Genomic DNA, 13,626 nt, shown 5'->3' with positions numbered 1-13,626 from the left:
AGGGAGTGGCAAGTGTTGTTGTTCAGTCATGTCTTACTCTTTGTGACCCTAGTAAACAGCTAGTCTCTGCTATGATTACCAATTTTGATAGTCTGATAGTTTAATTCATTTTAGATTGTGATCAACTTAATTTTTTTTTTTATGTATTCATTAGTTTATCCATTGAGGACACATTTAGTTGTACAGGTGAGGGTAAGAGTAGAGTGAGAGAGGATATGAGTCTGAGTTTTCTCAAAACAGATGACCTCATATTTGGAGTTGGAAAGAACTCTAAATGGTTAATATTCGGTTGGCCAAAAAGTTCATTTGGGTTTTTCTGTAAGATGTTATGGAAAGACCCAAGTGAACTCTTTGGCCAACTGAATAGTATAATACCAGTGTATTATGAGGTCCAGTAGGGGACCAGGCCAGGCATGATTGGCTTTGGGACATGCATTTTTGCCAAATTAAAAAAAAGAATTGTCTCTGGGTTGAGATTTTAAAGGGACTGTCCTTTTCTTGAAGTCTCCAAACTAGAGGAAATGTTATTGAGTTAGTTGCTCTTAAAAAGAAGACACCTTTCTTTCAGTTTCCCTCCAGAAAGCAAAGTTTCTCTTCCATTATGACTTACTCCAGGCCTCCGATTTCTTGATTCTGAAACACTGGAGAACTGTCAGAAAGTAGATGCCAGCTCTCTGTATGGTGAGCTTTCTAATGTTTAATATCTCTGGAGTCATGGAAAATGAAGCCTGAACCTAGAAGCCAGTTTACATCTTCCCTCATCCAGAGGTGCCCTTTGTTATACAATTTTTATAGTGAGAAAAGACGCTGGCTTATCCCACAGGGATCGAGAGAGGAACAGAAAACGGGGAGAAGGTCAGCTAAACAAGAAGGGGAGATTATTTTTTTTTAAAGGAATCCTTTTTGGCAGCTTGATGTGAATGCTTTCTCAGAAGTGCTATTCGGCATGAGCAGCCAGAGCAAGAGGCCTGGGGCTCAGTTTAATGTGAAGAGTTTATCTTTTGCCAAAATGAACGTGAACATCACATTGCCTGCCTTCCTGCCTGTGAATACAAATGGAATTACAAGCCCCCCTAACCACCCCCCACCTTCCCGCACCTTAAAACAACTAAATTGCCTGAGCTGACTCAGACAACTTGGTTATGCTGTTTGAAGAAAGCTTTATTGTATAAGCACCTTTTGTAAACTTGGGGATACTATTACAGGAAAGGAAGACTCAGAGAGCCAATTTAATGTATATGAGCTACACTGAGCTTGACCTCTGATACTATCTTTTAGGAGGTAATTTATTTATTAAGGTGTATTAGCCAAGAATTTCAACCAGGTAGTACAAATACTACTTTACATTATTTTAAGCCTTGGATATCTAGCTCATCACCTTTGCTGTGGAAGGTTGTTTTTGTTTAATTTTCATGAAAAAGATAAGTCAAATGACTTTTGGGAAGTTATCCAGCAAGTGGTTGAGCTGATACTAAAAAAATACTGAAAATTTTTATGTTCTGAGAAGCACCATAATGGTTTGGAAAATTTTTTTGATAAAACTGCCAGTGGATGACCTGGATCACCATGTGATTGTGGCTCTTTTCATCAATCCATTCATCGTTAAGTGATTTATTGAGTACACACTGTGAAGAGTGATGAGCTGGGTGCTGTGACATTCGTGGTTCAGAAAACACAGTGCTGAATCTTTCAAAAGAAGAGCTTGAGGAAAGAAGAAGACGACATCTTAAACATAAATAATGAAAAGATTGTTTCTCCAATGGCTTAGTAGTTAAAGAATCCGCCTGCAATGCAAGAGACTCTAGTTCAATCCCTGGGTTGGAAAGATCCCCTGGAAGAGGAAATGGCAACCCACTCCAGTATTCTTGCCCAGAAAATTCCGTGGACAGAGGAGCCTGGCGGGCTACAGTCCATGGGGTTGCAAGAATTGGACGGGAATAAGTACATACAAGCACAATGAAAAAGGTTTAATTTATTTCTTTTACATTTATTTATTTAGGCTGCATTGGGTCTTAGTTGCAGCACATGGGCTCAGTTGCTCTGCAGCATGTGGGATCTTAGTTCACAGACCAATGATCAAACCCACGTCCACTGCGTTGTAAGGTAGATTCTTAACCATTGGACCACTAGGGAAGTCCCAAGACTAAATATAAAACAGAGCTTTCAGTCCCATATTCTCTCTTACTTATCTGTAGCATTCACTGTAGATCTTGATGAACTTTAAATTACATGTTTTAAAAGAAGTTATTTTCTGAAGTCACTGAGGAAATTAAGGTATCTGTTGTCTTTATCCCTGCCATAGTAGTAAAACAGCATTTTAATTTCACTTAAATAGCAAAAATAGGAATTGTTTTTTTTTTAAGTAAGTTTATCTATTTTTTAATTGAAGGATAATTGCTTTACAGAATTTTGTTTTCTGTCAAACCTCAACATGAATCAGCCATAGGTTTAAGGAATTGGTTTTGATTTCCAGTTAGACTGTAGATGTTGTGGGTGCAAAGAGATAGAAGGAAAGTGAATTAGAAATGTGGTTTGGGTTTATACATACAGCTGTATGTAGGGGAAGAGATTGTGTATATTCTGTATCAACATGATGGATGTTAGCTATGGACCAGACCATGGTTTTGCAGCATCTTCAGGTGCTAGAAATACCATCATTGTGCTGAGATTTGTTACCTCTTCACAAAAACTTTGATCCAGCGGCTTGACTAGGCTATTGATGTATGGGCTCATAGTTTCACATACAATGTTCCAAGTCCATCTAATATCCTATGAAATAAACACCCGTAATAGATGTGTTATTGTATTAATATATCTCTGTCACAGCTAGCAAATGTTTTCAACGATGACCAATTTCAAAGGAGCCGCTTCCACGTCCCTTTTTAGCCCGTCCTTGTCAGGCACTGCCTGAGAGCCTGATTTAATGACTAATTTTGACCATGTGGATCACAGATTGAAACTATTTGAACTTTGTGATCTGAAGATTAAAAGAAGGGCTTATTAGAAAGAAGTGGGTATGTGTGTGTTTATTATGTTAAATAGGAAATTGTGGAATATCTAAAAAGAAATCATAAAAGTCCCAACTGGAGCTTAGTTTTAAGATTTAGGTTTTCAGGTTGGTAGCACATGTTACTTTTGTTTTTATGTTTTAAAAGGTGAATATATGTCTAGGAAATAGGGATGTGTGTTGGGTTGCTGCAAACTACGGCAGATTGAATAAGGATGGTGGATAAAGAAAATCTCATGAAATGTCAGTGAAGATAAAGTAATAATTTGAGGAATGCAGGTACATTCGGACCTTGATGGAAACAGCTGTGACACAATTCCCAGAATTTTTATTTCTTTAAGTAGAATTATGAATGACTTATGTAAGTATTTTGGAAATTGTAAATCTAAGAGATCTGTATGACCCCCTTGGAGTGCATTATTTATTGCAAAAGTATTAATTGGCAAAGTTGACTATTTAGCTTGTAGATTTCTTTTTAATTATGGCAAGTGAGACCAACAAAATACCAAGAACAGCTTTTAGAAAGAGCTATGCTCAGTAACTGGAGAAGGAAATGGCAACCCACTCCAGTGTTCTTGCCTGGAGAATCCCAGGGATGGGGGAGCCTGGTGGGCTGCCGTCTATGGGGTCGCACAGAGTTGGACACGACCAAAGCGACTTAGCAGCAGCAGCAGCATGCTCAGCAACAAAGTAAATAAATTATTAAATAAATTACTTTGAGCTACTGTTTTTTAATCATCTTCACTGAGGTATAATTTATATACAACAAAGTTTACCAGTTGTGCTTTTCAAAGTGGCTGGACCATTTTGCATTCCCACCAGCCGTGTCATAGAGTCCCAGTTACTCCAGATCCTCACAACCTCTTGGGTACTGTTTTTTTAATTCTAGCCATTTTTATGGATATATAGTGGTATCTCTCTGGTGGCTTAGCTGGTAAAGAATCCACCTGTAATGCAGGAGACCTGGGTTTGATCCCTGGGTTGGGAAGATCCCCTGGAGGAGGGCATGGCAACCCACTCCAGTATTCTTGCCTGGAGAATCCCCATGGACAGAGGAGCCTGGCGAGCTACAGTCCATGGTGTTGCAAAGAGTTGAACATGACTGAGGGAATAAGCACAGCACAGCACAGTGGTATCTGGAACTGTGGTTTTACTTTTCCTTTCCCTAATGATGAATATCTTTTTATGTGCTTATTTACCGTTTGTGTACTACCTTTGTTGAAGGATCTGTTCAAATCTCTTGCCTATTTTTAAAAATCAGGTTGTCTTATTATTGAACTGTTGAAGTTTTTGTTGTTGATACATTTGTATTTTATTAGAAAATCAATCAAAACATCCAACTTCAAATGACAGAGTAAACAAATTGGTAGCATTAAGTAGGAGCTGATGTCAAATAATCCAGAAGTATCAGGTCCTGCTTCCAACTTTATGTAGAAGTTTTTAAAAAATATATTCTGGATACAAGTCTGTCACATATATTTTACAAATATTTTCTCCTAGTTTGTGCTTTGCATTTTCATATTCATAAGTATCTTTCAGAGAATTAAAGTTTTTCTGGTAATCAGAATTTAGTTTATCTTTTATTTTTTAAGTGGTTCATTTTTATAGCCTAAGAAATCTGCACACTTAAGTCAGACAAAGATTATCTCCTATGTTTTCTTCTAGAAAATATATGGTTTTAATCTTTATGTTTAGTCTATGATCTATTTTGAGTTAATTTTTATGCATGGAATGAAGTAAGGCTGGAGATTCACTGCTTTTTCCCCATATGTATATACAGTTATTTCAGCCATTTGTTAAATAGACTGTAGTTTTTCTGTGAATCACCTTGGTATCTTTGAAAAACGAATTGGCTATATATGTGTGGGCCTATTTTTGTTTTCTTTATTTTGTTTCCCTGATCTTTATTTCTATCCTTTTTCCATTCAACACTCTTGATTGCTGTCCTGAAATCAGGTAGTATGAATTCTTCAACTTTGTTCTTTTGTAAAAATTATTTGGCTATTCTATTTTTTTTTTTTGCATTTTTATATAAATTTTAGAATCACCTTGTCAGTTTCTAAGAAAAACCCTGAAGTCTTTTGATTGAGGTTGCAATGACTCCAGAGATCAGTTTCAGAACTGATAATCTTAACAATACTGTATTGGTTCTTCCCATCTATGTATGTGGCATCTCTGTTTATTTAGGTCTTTAATATCTTGGAATGTTTTGAAGTTTCTAGTGTACAGGTCTTGCACATATTTTGTTAAATTTATCCCTAGGTATTTCATGATTCTTAGTGCTATTTTAAGTGATACATTTTAATTTTTAAAGATTTATTTCTTTATTTTTGGCTGTGCTGGGTCTTTGTTGCTGTGTGTGGGCTTTCTCTAGTTGTGGTTAGCCGGGGGCTACTCTCTGTTTTGGTGTGTGGGCTCCTCACTGAGGTGGCTTCTCTTGTTGCAGAGCACAGGCTCTAGGTGTGGACTTCAGGAGTTGCAACACGGCAGCTCCGTAGTTGGGGTGCACATGCTTAGTTGTCCCATGGCATGTGAATCTTCCTGGAACAGGGATTGAACCTATGTCCCCTGCATTGGCAGGCAGATTCCTAACCACTAGACCATCAGGAAAGTCCAAGTGATACATTTTAAAAATGAACATTTCCAGTGGTTTATTTTCAGAGAAATATTGTTTCTGAACAGCCTTTCACCACTTCATTGGTCCCCTTTTGCAGAAAGGTGGTTAATGCTATCTATAGCAATACACTTATCAAAACCAAGTTTTATAGTAGACCACTATCTCAGTGACATCTGCTTGATTCTTATGTTTACGTCTATGCTGAGTAAATGAAAGAAATTGGTGTGGGAATGATTAAGATCTGATAACTTTTCCTGTATTTTCATCCTTATGTTCTGTTCATAAGGATGTTTTCTTTGTGGTACCAGTCACTTGTTGACATTATTGGCAGCTTCCATCTCCATCTCTTCCCATGCTGTCTAATTTGAAGGTTTACTTATATGAATTACACCCTTTGGTTCACCAAGTACCTACTGAAAGTCTATGAATTTTACCCATGTATTTGCACACTGTTTGAATTGGGGCAAATGAAGTTTCACAGAATCCAGATGGTATAACTTACAGTCCAGAAAGTGTGAAAGTGTTAGTTGCTCAGTTGTGTCCGACCCTTTGCAACCCCATGGACTAGCCCACCGAGTTCCTCTGTCCATGGAATTCTTCAGGCAAGAATACTGGATTGGGTTGTCATTCCTTTCTCCAGGGGATCTTCCCCACTCAGGGATCAAACCCATGTCTCCTGCATTGCAAACAGATTCTTTACCATATGAGCCACCAGGGAAGCCCAAAATGAAATTATCAGTTGCTCAGTCATGTCCAACTCTTTGCGACCCTGTGGACTGCAGCCTGCCAGGCTCCTCTGCTCCATGGAATTCTCCAGGCAAGAATACTGGAGTGGGTAACCATCATCTTCTCCAGGGGTCTTTCCGACCCAGGGATTGAACCTGGGTCTCCTGCATTGCAAATGGACTCTTTAACTGTCTGAGTCACCAGAGAAGCAGAAAAGCAACTCTTAAAACAAGAGCTTCCAATGCTTTCACATTCTTGAATGATTGAAAAATATTATTGCTCTATCTGAATCTTGAGATACACATTTTTTTCTATAAGAAATCTGAGACTTACTCTCTTTTTTTCCCCCTGCCCTGGTCAGGATCAGAACTATTATTTATTTTTTCCCTCCTATATCTTTTATATTTGTATGATACATGGTTAGCTTAGGAGACTCTAAAATATCTTCAGTGTGTTATTCTTGTTTGGAAGGCCTTATTAAGTAAGGTTTTGGGGGACTTCACTGACGGCCCAGTGGTTAAGACTTTGCCTTCCAATGCAGGTGGTGAGGGTTTGATCCCTGGTCAGAGAGCTAAGACCTCACATGCCTCGCAGCCAAAAAACATAAAGCAGAAGCCATATTGTAACAAATTCAATAAAGACTTAAAAAAAAGGTTTTAGGAATATGTGATAATGGAGGAAAAGGGTTTCATATTCCCATTTTTCAGATGAAGAAACAATAAGGTGTGTTTATACCACTTGTGTTTTTATAGGAAGAGTATCTCCAGGGATACTGCAAATTTTTCATGAAAGCATGGACTGTACCTGTAGTTTTATAATGTAAGTCTGTGTCTTTAAACCTAACCGAAAATATTCCTAAGTCTTTGGTTACCAAGGATATGCACATTCCCTTTATAGAGTGAGTAAAGAGAAAGATTCAGCTATCCAAGTTGGAAGTATAATCTAAAGCTATGATTAATGAACTTTAGTGGCAGAAGGCCTACTTGGAGAATTTAAGAAACTACAGGTTCCTTAGTACTGTGATTGGGACAGGAGAATTTTTACGATTTAACAAGCATCCTCAGCCTCTTCAGATGCAGGTGTTTGGTTGTGTATATTTTAAGAAATTCCAGTCTAGAAGAAAGGAAAGCTGTGGCTCTTGAAGGGACAGAGCAAAGGATTTGAAGATTATCTTGAAGGTTTTCCAGTATAAATGCAGACTTCCATCGCTCTGCCCATTCTTAGATCTTCAATAACAATAACAGTGACATTTGCCCTTACTGAATACTGCTACGTGACAAGCACAGTCATGGTTCAGTCTTTGCTTAGGACAGCAGAAGATGATAAGCTTTATTAGTATGGCCTCCTTTCTTACAAATTCAATTCAAACACTTTAAATAGGAGGAAATGATGAACTATGAATAGACTTAAAGAAACCAAATTAATATTACATATTAGGGAATGAATTATAGGATATTTTGATTAGGAAAGACCTGTTGAACTAGAAGAGACTTTTCCTAGTCTAAATAAAGGAAATCATTTGGAAAAGTCTCATCAAAAGTTATTTTCAGTCTGAGAGCTGTAATGGAACACTTGGAAGGTTGTCCTCTCCTCTCAGACTAGGAAAATGATTTCATATGCAGAGCTGAAGAATGCTTCACAGCTCTCCAAGAAACTATGGCTGTGGAATGAATCTGACATGCTGATTAGTCAAGTCTAGTCTAAGGGCAGAAATGGCCAACTTTTAAAGTCGGGAATAGAGAAAAGGGAGTTATACGGTATTAACTGTATGTTCTTCTGCTATTTAGAACTCCTTGTAGGCTCCCTGTTGTCCATTCTCTATGCACACATTTGCTTATTATTTGACACCTGCCTTTGTCCTTTCCAGCGCACTGTTTAGCTCCTTTGTGCCACTGCCTTTCATAAATTGCATTACTGGAACCGAACTAAAGCCCTTGAAGTTGCTAGCACACACCCTGTGCTTCTCTGCCTTTATTTTCACGTTTCCCCATCTGGAAATTTCTGTCTCCTGCCTCTCACACTGTCCCAGGATATCTATATGCTGTGTGTCCTTCAAAACGCAATTCAAAAGCCAGTTTCTTCAGGGAAGTTCCTTTGATCGTCTCGGTTGGAAAGAGCCTTACCTTTCTTTGAACTTCCAGAGGATCACATATGGCTCTGATCATATTCTACTTTGTATTACAGAAGTGTCTGTTGTATTTCAGATGAGATTTAACACTTTAGAATCCAATTTGTTTCGTTTTGTGCTTTTTGAACGGTGTCTTGCATAATATGTTCTGGATGAATGGAAGAATGAAATGACCACAAAAATTTTTTAAAATTTTTTTATTTTTTCGCTTTTGCATCTTTAATGTTAGTGCCTGGAAAAAGGAGACCTAAATGTGATGGCAAGATTTAAGATGTTCAGAGGCCGGGACTCCTCTAGTAAAATGTTTTCATCCAGTAATAACCACAGGGATCCTTCTAAATAGTAGCCCAGCTGGCACTAGCTGCCTCTGGTAGTCGTTAGACAAAATTAGAATTCCATGTGAAAGTGCTTTCTTGGCTGTATATTGTTAAGTAGGTAGAGTCTTAAAACTTTTTCTTTGTTTTCTCTTAACCGTCCTCCTTTTTCATGCACACACTTTCTGTAGGTGGGGTAGTCATCTGGCAGCCTTTCTGAAGTTTCAGAATTTTTTTTTTCCTTTTTGGGGAAATAAGGAATGTACTTTCCCTCGGGGACTTTGATACTCTCAGCTTCTTAGGGGAATCTGGGTCTGTTCGTGTGAGCTTCTTCCCTGTGTGTGTAAGTTGTTACCCCTGTGAGGGCTGAGATGTCATGGCTTACCTTAGTCCCTCTGCTTAGACACCTGGTTTCTGGTCTTGGCACCTGCTCCCCGCACCCACGCACTAGTTCTTGGTCTCTGCTATATCGTGTAAATCACTTCTGTCTATGTACAATATTCATGCAATATTTTATTTCTGAGTTTTCTCCTCACCTACTTATGTCAGTGCTCTCCATTTTAGAGGGAAACCCTTTGAGGCCATAGGTTATTCCTGTCAGCGTAGCTCTGAAGAGCGTTGAGCACCAAGTGAAGTCCTACAAGTGACTACTCACTGACAGCAGTGATGCTGTCTGTAATTAGAGCTCATTTAGAGACAACAGTTGGCTTACTCAGCCTTGGGAAAGGAAGCCCAGATACTTTCAGCTAGAAAGAAAAATCATTCACACTTGGAGAGCTTATGATGTGCCCAAAAGCAAAAAAAAAAAAAAAAAAAAAAAGCCCTTTGAATTTTCACCATCTAAATTTATTATAGGAGCAGAATAATGAAACATTAATAATGGCATAATGATGGTGATGTCTAATTTGTCTCTAAGGGTGTTTAAGCAGTTTGTATAGCTTTGCTTAATCCACTACTGAAATAGAGCCAGTGACCTGTGACTGTCCCAAACAGGGAGAAAACTCAACACGAAGTGTGTTCCCCACGAGCCATTCATTTCCTAGAGACTCACTATAGTTTCTTTCCGTAAACCTGAGAATATGAAGGTATAAGATAAACTTGAATGAAATTCTGTTTGATTTTGGAGTTGCTTATCCAAATAGAATTTATGGAGCGGAAATGCTTGTAACATGCTTGTTGTAAGTCCAGCCAATTAACCTCAATTAAGTAATTTCTCATATAATTATACACATGGATGGAGAGGATGCAAGGGATCAGAAATATACTAGGTGAGTGGAATGTCCAATTCCAAACCTTAATGCAGAAAGGTTTTCAATGACAAACTTTATTAGATTTAGGTGGGGAGAGGGCAGCATGGAGGGAGGCCCCGGAGAAACAGTTTAGCTGGTTAGAAAGAATCCAAGGCTGCCCGTCTGTGTCTAATAGAGAAGGCCATGTTGTAGCATAGCAGATGAGTTCCATGCACCGTGACTTAGCTAATGAATCTAGCACATCTCTCTCACAGCCCCTTCATTTAAGTTCTTTAAAGAATGACCTGATTTTCTTTTTCTTTTTTTTTTTCTAATTGGAGTATACATGCTCAGTTACTCAGTTATGTCTGAATCTTTGCGGCCCCGTGTAGTCCACTAGGCTCCTCTGTCCATGGGATTATCCCAGCAAGGATATTGGAGTGGGTTGCCATTTCCTCCTCCAGGGGATCTTCCTCACCCAGGGATCAAACCTGTGTCTCCTGTGTTGGCAGACGGATTCTTTACTACTGAGCCACCAGAGAAGCCCTGATTGGAGTATAGTTGGTTTACAATGTTGTGTTAGTTTCTGCTGTAGAGCAAAGTGAATCAGTTATATACACATACACATATCCACTCCTTTTTGGATCCTTTTCCCTTAGAGGTCATTACACGAATGACCTGGTTTTCTAATTTGGTTTGCCGGAGACTTGAACCATGGTCATTAATGGAATCCAGTCAATGCTTTGTTTTTTTCCTTATCTGCAGGTATGGCCTGTGTGTAGTTAGTGATTTTGCTGGGGGCCAGTGGGGAGAGGGGACACTGGTGTAAGCCTTAGTGGACTGAGTTAATGAGAAATGTGTAATTATGGAAGTCACTAGGCAGTTTCAGAGCCATGAGAGATACAGCACAAGCTTATCTGCAGAAGTCCTTTAGCTATGACCTGAGTGTGGCTGACATATCTAACATGGAACCTACGGGGTGTGTGCCCCATACAGAGTGTGTTCAGTCTCTTTGTGTACTTTTAAACTTCAAAAACTGTAATTTATGTGAGAAGTGACTTATATATGGCATCTAAAAGAAGTTTAATTCTTTGAACATTATTAAGGACTGAGTGCCAAGTATTTATCTATATAGGAGAAGGCGATGGCACCCCACTCCAGTACTCTTGCCTGGAAAATCCCATGGAGGATGGAGGAGCCTGGTAGGCTGCAGTCCATGGGGTCACGAAGAGTCGGACACGACTGAGCGACTTCACTTTCACTTTTCACTTTCATGCATTGGAGAAGGAAATGGCAACCCACTCCAGTGTTCTTGCCTGGAGAATCCCAGGGACGGGGGAGCCTGGTGGGCTGCCGTCTACGGGGTCACACAGAGTCGGACATGACTGAAGCGACTTAGTAGCAGCAGCAGCAGCAGAACTCAAAGTAGAGCATGTTTTTTGTTTTTTAAAAACTTATTCTATCAAAAGCAAGATGGGCATACTTATTACAGTGTAGTGAAAAGAACAAGGACCAGAGTCAGAAAACCTGAGTTTGAATCCTTGACCTGGGTGTGTGGGTGTGTGTGATTTAAGGCAAATAATTTACTTTCTGAGCTTTGGTTTCCTCACCTGTAAAATGGACTTAATATCTACTTGGCAGGTAGGGAGGCTTGAGAAGTTAAGAGGTCTAAAGAATATGGTAAACTGTGACGTGTTGTTAAAAGATAAGTTGATTATCTTTGAGAAACAGAAAGTGCTGCTCCAGAGGAAAGAGTAATTGTGCTCCTGGACTTGTATAAATGAAGTTGCTTTTAGCAATGGGAAGACATTTTCTGGTTGTTACCAGAGAAATTGAATTCCTAACACTCTAATTTATTAAAATAAAATATTTGTGAAAGGTTCAGCTGCTTCGTGAAGATTCTAAGGGCTGTTCTCCCCTCTCTTTCCTCCGATGGTTCTTTCAATGCAGTTTGTCAGCAATAATGTCCTGAATAGTAAGAAGTGGATCTGGGCTCGGTTCTTTGAGTGTTTATGGAGAATAATTAAAATCCTCAGAGTCATTGTTATTTCCCATCTAGAAATATCTCAAGAATAAAGTTCAGTCATGCAAGGAAATAAATGGCAGGAGGTCAGAGTGGTAGTGATGCTGCTTGATTAGAGATTTTGAAAGGAATTTGTATTTTTAAAGCTCTTTCAGATGGCGTATTCATTCCTATTGACGAATCACCAAATTTTTATCCCTAAGAACAATATTTCTATATAATGTAATGTATAATATTTCTATAAGTTAGGGGCTTAATCTAATTAAGCTGCATTTATCAATGATGTTGAACAAGCAGGTAACTAGTTATTGAAAATAATATGTGGAATATGAAGGAGTCTCAGAAGTGTGGATGATAGAAAACTGCAGTCATACCAATTTTGAGTTTCAATGCAAAATCTAAAATTCTAGTACTTAGAGAAAAAAAAAATTCATTTAAATAAGCATGGTGCCAATAATCCACCCAAAGTTCTTCAAAATAAATATGTTTTGGCTTGGTACTGAAATTCTCCAATATATTCCCCCAAATGTTTCTGTTGTCCAAATGGCCATGTTGAAGACAGATAGACAGAAAAGGCCTGGTGCACCAGGTGCTGGATTTATAACTCAAACAGTAGCTCCTTTTGAGGTTAGACAAACAACTCCAACTTGTAGGAAAATAGTTGGGCTTTGTATTTTTCCTCTATAAAAATTTCACTTGAATCCCTGGAGGTAGGCAGAATCGCATAGTTTTTTGAGAAGTCACCATGATGTAGACCCTCTGTGTTTTATTTTTAATTTTTTAAAATTTTAATGACATTTTGAAACTTATCTACAGTCATCATCTTTTTGTTTATTTATTTCTTGGTTGTGTAAGCAGGTGGGATCTTAGTTCGCCCACTGCATTGAAAGCAGACTCAACCACTGGGCCACCAGGGAAGTCCCCTGACTGTATTTTAAAGCATCAATTTTCTTCATTTTATGTTTCTTAGAAATAATATTAGTAAGTTACTCGGACAAGTGAAGGAAAAATGCCTAAAACAAAGTAACAAATCCTAAGCACATTTGAAAAAGTATGTTTGTTAAATTTAGACCCTGTTCATAATTTCAAAGGATTAATTATAAGCAAACCAATCAAGTCAACAGGACCAGCAAATGTGTCTATTTGCAAAAGCCCCTCTGGGTGACAAGACTACAGTCTTAAGTAAGAAACAGAAAACTACCCTAAGAAAGAAAGTGGGATTTTACTAACTGAGTGAATGGCAATATATTATATATGCTAGTCAGCCAAATTATTTTAAAAGAATAAATATGGCTCTTGTGGTGTGAAGACATTGTCTACAAGAAGAAATATTAGAAATCTCTCAGTAACTGTCCACAGATTTAAAATTTTAGGTCCTCAAGCAAATGCTACATTAGCCAGAGTTAAAATTCACCGAGTTTCATGTGTTAGGAACTTTATAGAGAGAGGTAGGTAGTATTGGCTATAGTAGAATAGAATACAATATGAGTTGTTGCTGGTCACAGGATGTCTAAAAATTTGGGTAATTGGATTGTATTATTAAAAAGTATTGTTTCATTTATATCCAGGTGTATCCCTGGCA

The 13,626-nt window shown here is 38.3% G+C and overlaps 1 protein-coding gene across 8 annotated transcripts in view; it reads left to right on the top strand.

Moving 5' to 3' along the window:
• The window catches only part of FMNL2 (formin like 2), a 333,723-nt gene that overhangs the window by 206,332 nt on the left and 113,765 nt on the right, over positions 1-13,626 (top strand). The gene's annotated exons all lie outside the window — the stretch shown is intronic.

The sequence above is a fragment of the Bubalus bubalis genome, chromosome 2, assembly GCF_019923935.1.
Source record: "Bubalus bubalis isolate 160015118507 breed Murrah chromosome 2, NDDB_SH_1, whole genome shotgun sequence".
NCBI classification, from domain to species: Eukaryota; Metazoa; Chordata; class Mammalia; order Artiodactyla; family Bovidae; genus Bubalus; species Bubalus bubalis.
Note: the sequence above shows the minus strand (reverse complement) of the source record. Positions and strands in the feature narration are given on the sequence as shown.